This window comes from Quercus suber, unplaced genomic scaffold (assembly GCF_002906115.3).
Source record: "Quercus suber isolate HL8 unplaced genomic scaffold, Cork oak 2.0 scaffold_154, whole genome shotgun sequence".
NCBI lineage: Eukaryota > Viridiplantae > Streptophyta > Magnoliopsida > Fagales > Fagaceae > Quercus > Quercus suber.
In genome coordinates, this window is record NW_027069615.1 from 365,157 (window position 1) to 375,394 (window position 10,238).

Sequence of the window (10,238 nt, forward strand, 5' to 3'; positions counted from 1 at the left end):
CAAAGGATACCAAATTTTTAAGTTGAGGGTTGTCACTTAGATAATACATCAATGTCAATGAAATGTTTTGTAGTTACATGCTGGATTTGCATGGAACAAGAAATGCTTTATGTATCTACAATAGAAGCCAAAAATGCACCCTGTCATTCCACCAACCAATCCTGAAGTATCTATAGTAGAAAAGCCCAGATGGAAAATAATCTATAAGAGAAGCACCAATAGACTAGCCTCAAGCCTAGCCCATGTTTCAATTATCTCAATTTCATCGTTTGATACCAATTTTCATCAGGCACTCAAGTTAATTAAGAAATATGAAAATATTTTGTTAAAATAGCAGAATTTTTTATACCAATTTGTTGTGGGCATAGTTTATTATTGTGAATTTATACATTTTAAAGAGATCGTGAGCGTAAAGATGTTGTAGCCCAACAGATAAAAATATATTGAATGTCCATGTTAGTATGGGGCTAGCCTAAAGCTAGCTCCTACATAGAACACATGTTAGCGTGGGTGAGCGTGTTTTGAACACTATTGCTCTATGTTGTTTGTCTCACATTGATTAAGAGTGAACTATCCTTAGTGTTTATAAGTCATTATTCTCCTTAAGTGATATCTTAAGATAGTGAGCTTAGTGTTGGATTTGGACTTGTTCATATCACACGCACGCAACTGGCCTAATCGGTCACATCATGTGTTAGTCTAATGTTGCACAATAACCGTTGGCCTTGTGGCCCCCACTTCTCCCTCTTATTCACGTAATTCTATCATTTGTGAACTTTCTAAACTTACACTGATTCATTAAAGTTTTTCATTATGAAAATAAACCATCATGTCGAACCCCTTAAATATTGCTTCCACTTTCTTTCTATAATCTACATCATTCTATTTTTGTTCCTTTTATTTTAACAATACAAAATAGGAATAAAAAATGTAATAAACAATCACATATATAGAAAACACAAAGACATAAGAAGATTATAAAGATATAAGGGACTCTCATAGTCTTATATGACCCAAACCCCAAACATACACAAAGAACTTTTTCTTACTATAACAGCACTCTACAAGAATTCTTAATTCTCTAAACCTAAAAGTACACTTGAACAAAGTTGTGTGTTACTTAAAATATTAAAATGCAACGCCGTATGCACATAACAAAACTAACTAGGGCCGGCCAACTATCAAAATCAAAGAGAAATGAAGACTCATTAGCCAAATTTGAAACAAAATTGTGTGACTAGTTCAAGTGTGTGACTAATTCAAGTCACATATACATCCAACATATTTAGTAACTTGTATTTTACGTCTTTGAACATTGCCTTCACCGTCATTATAAAGGATTTACTATCTTATTTTCTTGACCCGTGATTGTTTGGTAATTTGAAAACCTAAAGAATCAAAAAAATTTGGTATATAGCTTTTAATAAAGCCAAAAAGAAGATGGTGAAGTAGTTTACTAGTTTTTTGGTGGTATCTAGGATCTAGCACCCCACAAATATTGGGTACGCCAAACAGTGCACCAATTATGTATCTTTGCAAAGATGAAGTTATTCCAAAATAGTAAAAGTTCTCACAAGCCAAACAAGATGGGATAGTGATTGAAGAGAAGTAGATATAACAATGGAACATAACATAAATGCACATGGGAGGGGGACAATACTCACATGAAAGAAACATGGGCCTTTCTTTGCATTGCTTCCTGAATTCAAAGCAATCTCTGTTTTCGGTTTCTTATATTATACTATCAATGCAAATCTATCTTCATCTTATCCACTTTCAAATTATTTATCAAACAGTTTTCTAACTACAAGACAAGTAATGAAGAAAAAATGCTATAATTACTTCATATAATTTGGACCCCTCTCCCTCACTTTTTTTTCCATGAAGCTCTTAATGAGTCGCCAAACTTGTCCTTGAATGAAAGGAAAAACTTGTTAGGTACAAAGGGGATCAAGTGGTCATTGCACAAGAAGTGGTACCCTATATATGCATGAAAAAAGAGACAAACCAGTGACCCACTGCATGTTTTTCCTGCTAACTTATGACCACCACAATCATGTCCAAGCCCATGATTGTTCTATAATCAACGAGCTCTTAAATTATGCATGAATTTGTGGATTATTTCTTGCCCAACAAAGAGGGTTCAAATGGGGTTTTGGAATCTTTGGGTAAGTTTACCTATTTTCTTACACCATCTTAAATTCCAGGGATCTTCAAAAACTGAAAATCTTGACCAAATTTTTTCTGATTTTTCACATGGTTTGAAGGTCCACTGATTGGAATATATATGTTTAAAATTAATTATGTAGAGTAAAATGAAAAAAATTCGACCGTTGTGATGTACATTATTTTTTTTTTCAGTATCATGTGATGTTGGGAATGGGATCTTTGATCATGTTTCACTCTTTAATAATCCACCATCAGCTACAATAGTTTTGTCCATCTTCAAAAAAAAAGCTACAATAGTTTTGTGAGTACAGTTTACTTTCTTCATTTGTACTCTAGGTAATTAATGATACTAGATTTATAGTAAATTCAAATTCAAAATTATGATAGCTTAATCTAAAAGATTTTGGACCATTTGTGAACACTGAAATGATATCATATATATCTAGAATGGCAGCAACAATAACTGGTTATAATGACAATTGATCATCTTCACTATATTCTATCGTTGTCACGCTTTGGGACAAAGTTCCACGAACTTTAGTTGTTAATGTTATTATTGACCTTCACCAAAAATAAAAATATAAAAAATAATAATAAATAAATAAATAAGAGAAGAAAAAAATTGTCTTGAATCTGTTAATCCTACATCCCTCTTTTTTCTTTATATTAAGAAAAGAAGGCACATTTGTTGAACTCTCACTATTATGATTTAACAACTCAACTACTATATAAATGGTATCTTTAATCTTATGCATAAATCCATACGCTAACGATTATCTATAAAAACAAGCCCCTCTTAATTTTCTAGTGAAAATAGAAAAAGAAAATAAACCCTAATTTAAAATCAACAAAGTCTATATCATATTTTTTTAGTGGTGTATGTGATTTGTTAGGAAAAAATCATATCAAGTTTAGGTTCTAAAATGTCAACAAATGCATGGAAAGGTAATTAAACCTGAACCTCAAAATAGGATAGTGACAATATGCCATAGTGCTATGCAAAACTTTGACATCAATGATCAGACCTAAGTGCATTTGTTTCAGAAGGGCTTTTGATCCTTGGAGTCTTGGAGAGAGAGAGAGAGAGAGGTAATTTCATTATGGGAAAAACTTGGTACAAATCATTAAGCATAGTGAATTAGGTTTTTCAATCATTAAACCATATAATACAATATTTTTTCTATTAAAAAAAGGAAAAAAAAAATAACAAACAAGCAAACAAATTCAAAGCAGTTATGTGTTTGAATATAATTGAGGAATAAAATGTACAAAGTTATCTAAGAAACTGTACATTTTGACCATTTATTATTTCTATCAAACCAACCAATTATAGCATCCTTGAATTTTATTAGATAGTTAGGATGGAAAAAAAGATGGCAAAGATGTCCAGCTATCAAGAGCAGTACAACAACTTTCACCTAAGATATGGATAATTAAAAAGTTTGATAAGCTAAGCTCACCAGAAATGCTATCATAACCATTAACCACCTAATAATCTCTAAATTGACATTAATTTAATTGAAGTTGTTAAGGAATGATAATTAAAACTTGGATTGCTCCTTCCTCAATTCTTTGATTCAATTGGATGACATAGGAAAGTGGGAATATTTTGTGGCCACGGCCAACTCATGAAATTCATCCTTAGCTTTTATGATATATATGTCGGCTTTGAAATGTTCAACTAATCCCAGTCATATAGTATTGATAAAAATTATTTTAAACCATAACTAACAACCCCAACCCTTTAAAATCCAATATAAATAAATATATATATATATATATANTTATCATATTTTTTTTTTTTGGTTTTGTTTTGATATATGTTATTCAACCTAAATAATTATAACAAATTATACAATAATTCAATGCAAAAAAATAATGAAACTAAGGCATGAGATGTTGTGTATCATCTTAATAAATAATTTTATGTCTTTTAAAGCAATTATTAAAAACAAAAAATTATAGTTGGAGAAGCCTGGATCGATCATGCCACTTTAAGCAGGGCCATTAAGATTGTACTAGCCGTTAAAAATGTGACATGCAAGCACGTCATGTTCTTGCCTATTGGTGGATTGTATATAGCATGATTAAGGGTTATACATCTTAATAATGCCATGGTTATTGCGTGTTGATCATGTGTATCATGAATGTATCTCTATCTTACATTTTATATTGTTTATGAGCACGTAAGCACCGACAGTAAATTTCATAATTAAACGTGTAATAAGTTGTATTATTATTGAGAAATGCATATAAAAATAAAAAGGTAAAAACTGAGTGTACAAATTAGAATTGTTCTTCTTCTTCTTTTTTGGCTGAATAGATTAGATTTTTTTTTTCTGAAATATAAATAAATAAATAAATAAAAGGTTTCCGGTGTGGGCTTATCAACTCCACACCACCTATTGACAATGATAATATCATGTGTATCACACGGATCTTACTGTGATTATCACTCAAACCACTTTTCTCTAAGTACTAGAACAAAAACTTCTACCACCAAACCACATCTAATATAGTGCCGAATAGATTAGAATTGTTCTTCACAAAAGCATAAAGTTGTATTATATATTAAAAAGTAAAAACTGGTGATAGGTCTACATCAAGATGATAAATGAATGTCTATTATAAAAATAACTCGGCACTGACTTTTGGACTGTATTTTTAGTTTTTATTTTTATTTTTTATTCTTGTATAAAATAAGGTATAAAATATAAAATGGCCAAAACTGGAGCTACATGAATTTTTTTTTTTTTTTTTTTGATGGGGAAGCTACATGAATTTGATGTCGATGTGTAGAAATATCGACCAAAAACTATAGGGGGTATAGTAATAGTAATATGTATTAAAAACAATGTGGTACCACCCTGTCAGACTGACATTCCAATACAAATGGTCGGGCTAATGATAAATGTGTGGGGAGAGAGTTCACCTATCAAAACTTGCTACAAGATTCTCCCACAAGACTAAGCTCTGACCCAATTCATTGGGTGAATTAATTTACTTCAATTATCTATGTATGTATGTATATCGATTAGTACTACTCATCTTCTTTGATTTTTTTTCTTCTTTGTGAGATTCATCACTCCTATCCTATGTTTGCTCATAATAACAACAAAATGTTGGACAATCCAATTGTATTCACGGGTGCTCTAAAACAATTGTTATAAATTATTTTAAGGAAGGTTTGACATTAATTTATAGAAAATATTAAAAGTCATCTAAAAAATTAATTTTTTTTCTCTTCTCATAAAATTAAAGTTTTTTAAAACATTTCTTATACCAATGCTTTTATGGCATTCACTAACTTTTTTTTTCAACAATTCATCACTCATATGTTTGATTGTTCGCTCATTAAAAAAAAAATTGGCAATTTAATTGTATATTTCAACAATTTGATTTTCCCAACTATCGATTTTTTTTTTCCTAAAATGTTTCTAGTTTGAATTCAATTCCACCCAAGTTAGTTTATAATTCAATACAAGCTTCTTCTTCTTTTCTTCTTTTTTTTTTTTTAATTCCAAAATTCAGCCAAATCAGTACAGTTTCAAAACAATATATATAAACATCACCGAAGTATTTACATTGGATGAGCCTTGTTAATGATTATACTTTTTTGGTATCGATGTTCATACTTTTTTTTTTTTTACTTGAATATCAAGTAAGAGATAATGCTAGAAATTGTGTGGTGTTTATAAGAGATAATGCTAGAAATTGTGTGGTGTTTAGTTGTTTGTAATTATTATATCAAAAAAATATTGTTTTTGTTTGAATCTAATTCGTATCTATGCCAACTCAGCAAGACCTATTCATGAAGTGTGTTATATACGTGGATATTGCATAGCGTTAACTAGCTTAATAAACCAATATACGGATCATATTATTATTATTATTAGGAGTTTTTGACACAATTATTAAATTGATCGTGATTAAGTTGTTCCATGTAGTTGGATAATTCCATCCCAACACAGCAAATTACATCGTATGGTAAATTGCTAAATTGAATAGTTACAATATGGTTTAAGAAGAGATCTATTGAATTGAAAAGAACATGATTGAATGACAGATAGCGATATGCACTTAACCTAAATGACCTTTTAAACCACATAAGACACTAAAATATATGATTTTGCTACTAAATTATAATGATCTTGTTAATTTAAAGGATTTAGTAACGAGTGTCGAAGTACATTGCAATCAATCAATTTTTTTGGACTATCGCACAATATTTAGTTAAAAATTTATTAATTTATTACTTTTTTTTACTTTTCAATAAATTTGGGATTCACTCGATTCCTCCTTAACTTGTGCAATCGAGCACCGTCAACATATTCTTAATAATTGAATTAGAATGTTTTGGTTAAGGATGCAACTCCTTGGATTAGGCATAATTAACAAAAGAGGAGTTAAGTAAAGTATAAACCCATATGATTCATGCATTGTGACAAAAATATATATGTCATATCCCATCCATACGTAATCAAATTGTGGTATTTGTAGTCAACACTCAATTGAGCTTATCTACATTTGTGCGAATCTTGCAAACTTGGCTGTCCCTTTTGTAATAAGTATTTATTAATAAAAGTGGGTTTTTTTATATTATAGATTTTAATAAGAGTCGGTTTGTTTTAAGCTTTGAATAATAGTATAATATATTTTTTATAGTAATAAACTTGAAGAATGTACCCATCAAAAAAAAAAAAAACTTGAAGAATGTTAAAATGTAGGGGCCCATGGCAGCTGGAGCCTGAGAGGGACTTTGGAGTTTGGAGTTTTGGACAATGGACATGTACCAGACGCGGAGAGAAGACCGTCCCCAAAACGCTACTTACTTCTCCATCATCACTTATCATGCGCATGTATTTTATTTATTTATTTATTCCCCCACTTTTAATTAGAAACACAACAAATTAGAAATTAAAAGTCTTTAATGTCTTTTTCATGGATGAGTTGCATATTTATTAAATGAAAATGAAGGGTTGATTAATTGTAAATATATACCTTAAGAAAATATATTTGAAAATTTTGTATTTTGTAGTTTGTACAAGTAATTTTAAAGAGACTTTCTAAATGGGTACTAAAACTCATTTATTATAATCTCAAATAGGAAAAATTTCCCATTAAAAAAATAGAGAATTTTTTTTTCTTTTTCTTTTTCTATTTAAAATTGATAGATTGAGAAAAAGAAAACCAAAAAAAAAAATAAATAAATAAAATTATGGGATGATGCTTGACCTTGAAAGCTCAAATTGCTGATGGTGTCACAAAATCAATAAATCACTAACAATGGTCTTAAAAAAAATTTATTCGAAAACAAAGAATCTTTAAATAAAATTTTTAAATTGATGGCTGAAAAGTAAAAGGAAATTTTGATCGTCCAAGTTATTTCCATCCGACAACAAGGTCTCAAATGACTTTTCAGAAGAACACCCGCACTACTCTTATAAAAATAATAATTTTGGTAACATAAAAAAAAAAGAATTACTTTTTTTTAATAATAATGTTAATTATAAATACGTAAAGAAATGGTATTAAACTAAAGAAAAATATTAACAAATACCTTAAAAATATTAGTTTAAAAAATATTTGTAAAAATTTTTTATGATAAAAAAATGTAATTGCGTTTTTTTTTTTACAACTTTTTATATATATTTATTATAAAAGTGATATCAATCGCTCATTAAAAAAAAAAAAAATTGGCAATTTAATTGTATATTTCAACAATTTGATTTTCCCAACTATCGATTTTTTTTTTTCCTAAAATGTTTCTAGTTTGAATTCAATTCCACCCAAGTTAGTTTATAATTCAATACAAGCTTCTTCTCCTTTTTCTTTTTTTTTTTTAATTCCAAAATTCAGCGAAATCAGTACAGTTTCAAAACAATATATATAAACATCACCGAAGTATTTACATTGGATGAGCCCTGTTAATGATTATACTTTTTTGGTATTGATGTTCATACTTTTTTTTTTTTACTTGAATATCAAGTAAGAGATAATGCTAGAAATTGTGTGGTGTTTATAAGAGATAGTGCTAGAAATTGTGTGGTGTTTAGTTGTTTGTAATTATTATATCAAAAAAATATTGCTTTTGTTTGAATCTAATTTGTATCTATGCCAACTCAGCAAGACCTATTCATGAAGTGTGTTATATACGTGGATATTGCATAGCGTTAACTAGCTTAATAAACCAATAAACGAATCATATTATTATTATTAAGAGTTTTTGACACAATTATTAAAGTGATCGTGTTTAAGTTGTTCCATGTAGTTGGATAATTCCATCCCAACACAACAAATTACATTGTATGGTAAATTGCTAAATTGAATAGTTACAATATGGTTTAAGAAGAGATCTATTGAATTGAAAAGAACATGATTGAATGAGTGATAGCAATATGCACTTAACCTAAATGAACTTTTAAACCACATAAGACACTAAAACATATGATTTTGCTATTAAATTATAATCATATTGTTAATTTAAAGGATGTAGTAACGAATGTCGTAGTACATTAGTTATGGTTGAGTCTTTTTATTGCAATCAATCAATTTTTTTGGACACTCGCACAATATTTAGTTAAAGGATTATTTGTTTATTACCTTTTTCTACTTTTCAATAAATTTAGGATTCGCTTGATTCCTCCTTAACTTGTGCAATCGAGCACCGTCAACATATTCTTAATAATTGAATTAGAATGTTTTGGTTAAGGATGCAACTCCTTGGATTAGGCATAATTAACAAAAGAGGAGTTAAGTAAAGTATAAACCCATATGATTCATGCATTGTGACAAAAATAAATATGTCATATCCCATCCATACGTAATCAAATTGTGGTATTTGTAGTCAACACTCAATTGAGCTTATCTACATTTGTGCGAATCTTGCAAACTTGGCTGTCCCTTTTGTAATAAGTATTTATTAATAAAAGTGGGTTTTTTTATATTATAGATTTTAATAACAGTCGGTTTGTTTTAAGCTTTGAATAATAGTATAATATATTTTTTATAGTAATAAACTTGAAGAATGTACCCATCAAAAAAAAAAAAAAAAAAAAACTTGAAGAATGTTAAAATGTAGGGGCCCATGGCAGCTGGAGCCTGAGAGGGACTATGGAGTTTGGAGTTTTGGACAATGGACATGTACCAGACGCGGAGAGAAGACCGTCCCCAAAACGCTACTTACTTCTCCATCATCACTTATCATGCGCATGTATTTTATTTATTTATTTATTCCCCCACTTTTAATTAGAAACACAACAAATTAGAAATTAAAAGTCTTTAATGTCTTTTTCATGGATGAGTTGCATATTTATTAAATGAAAATGAAGGGTTGATTAATTGTAAATATATACCTTAAGAAAATATATTTGAAAATTTTGTATTTTGTAGTTTGTACAAGTAATTTTAAAGAGACTTTCTAAATGGGTACTAAAACTCATTTATTATAATCTCAAATAGGAAAAATTTCCCATTAAAAAAATAGAGAATTTTTTTTTCTTTTTCTTTTTCTATTTAAAATTGATAGATTGAGAAAAAGAAAACCAAAAAAAAAAATAAATAAATAAAATTATGGGATGATGCTTGACCTTGAAAGCTCAAATTGCTGATGGTGTCACAAAATCAATAAATCACTAACAATGGTCTTAAAAAAAATTTATTCGAAAACAAAGAATCTTTAAATAAAATTTTTAAATTGATGGCTGAAAAGTAAAAGGAAATTTTGATCGTCCAAGTTATTTCCATCCGACAACAAGGTCTCAAATGACTTTTCAGAAGAACACCCGCACTACTCTTATAAAAATAATAATTTTGGTAACATAAAAAAAAAAGAATTACTTTTTTTTAATAATAATGTTAATTATAAATACGTAAAGAAATGGTATTAAACTAAAGAAAAATATTAACAAATACCTTAAAAATATTAGTTTAAAAAATATTTGTAAAAATTTTTTATGATAAAAAAATGTAATTGCGTTTTTTTTTTTTTACAACTTTTTATATATATTTATTATAAAAGTGATATCAAAATTTTTTTAAAATTGTCTATTAATAAATGGCATAAGATA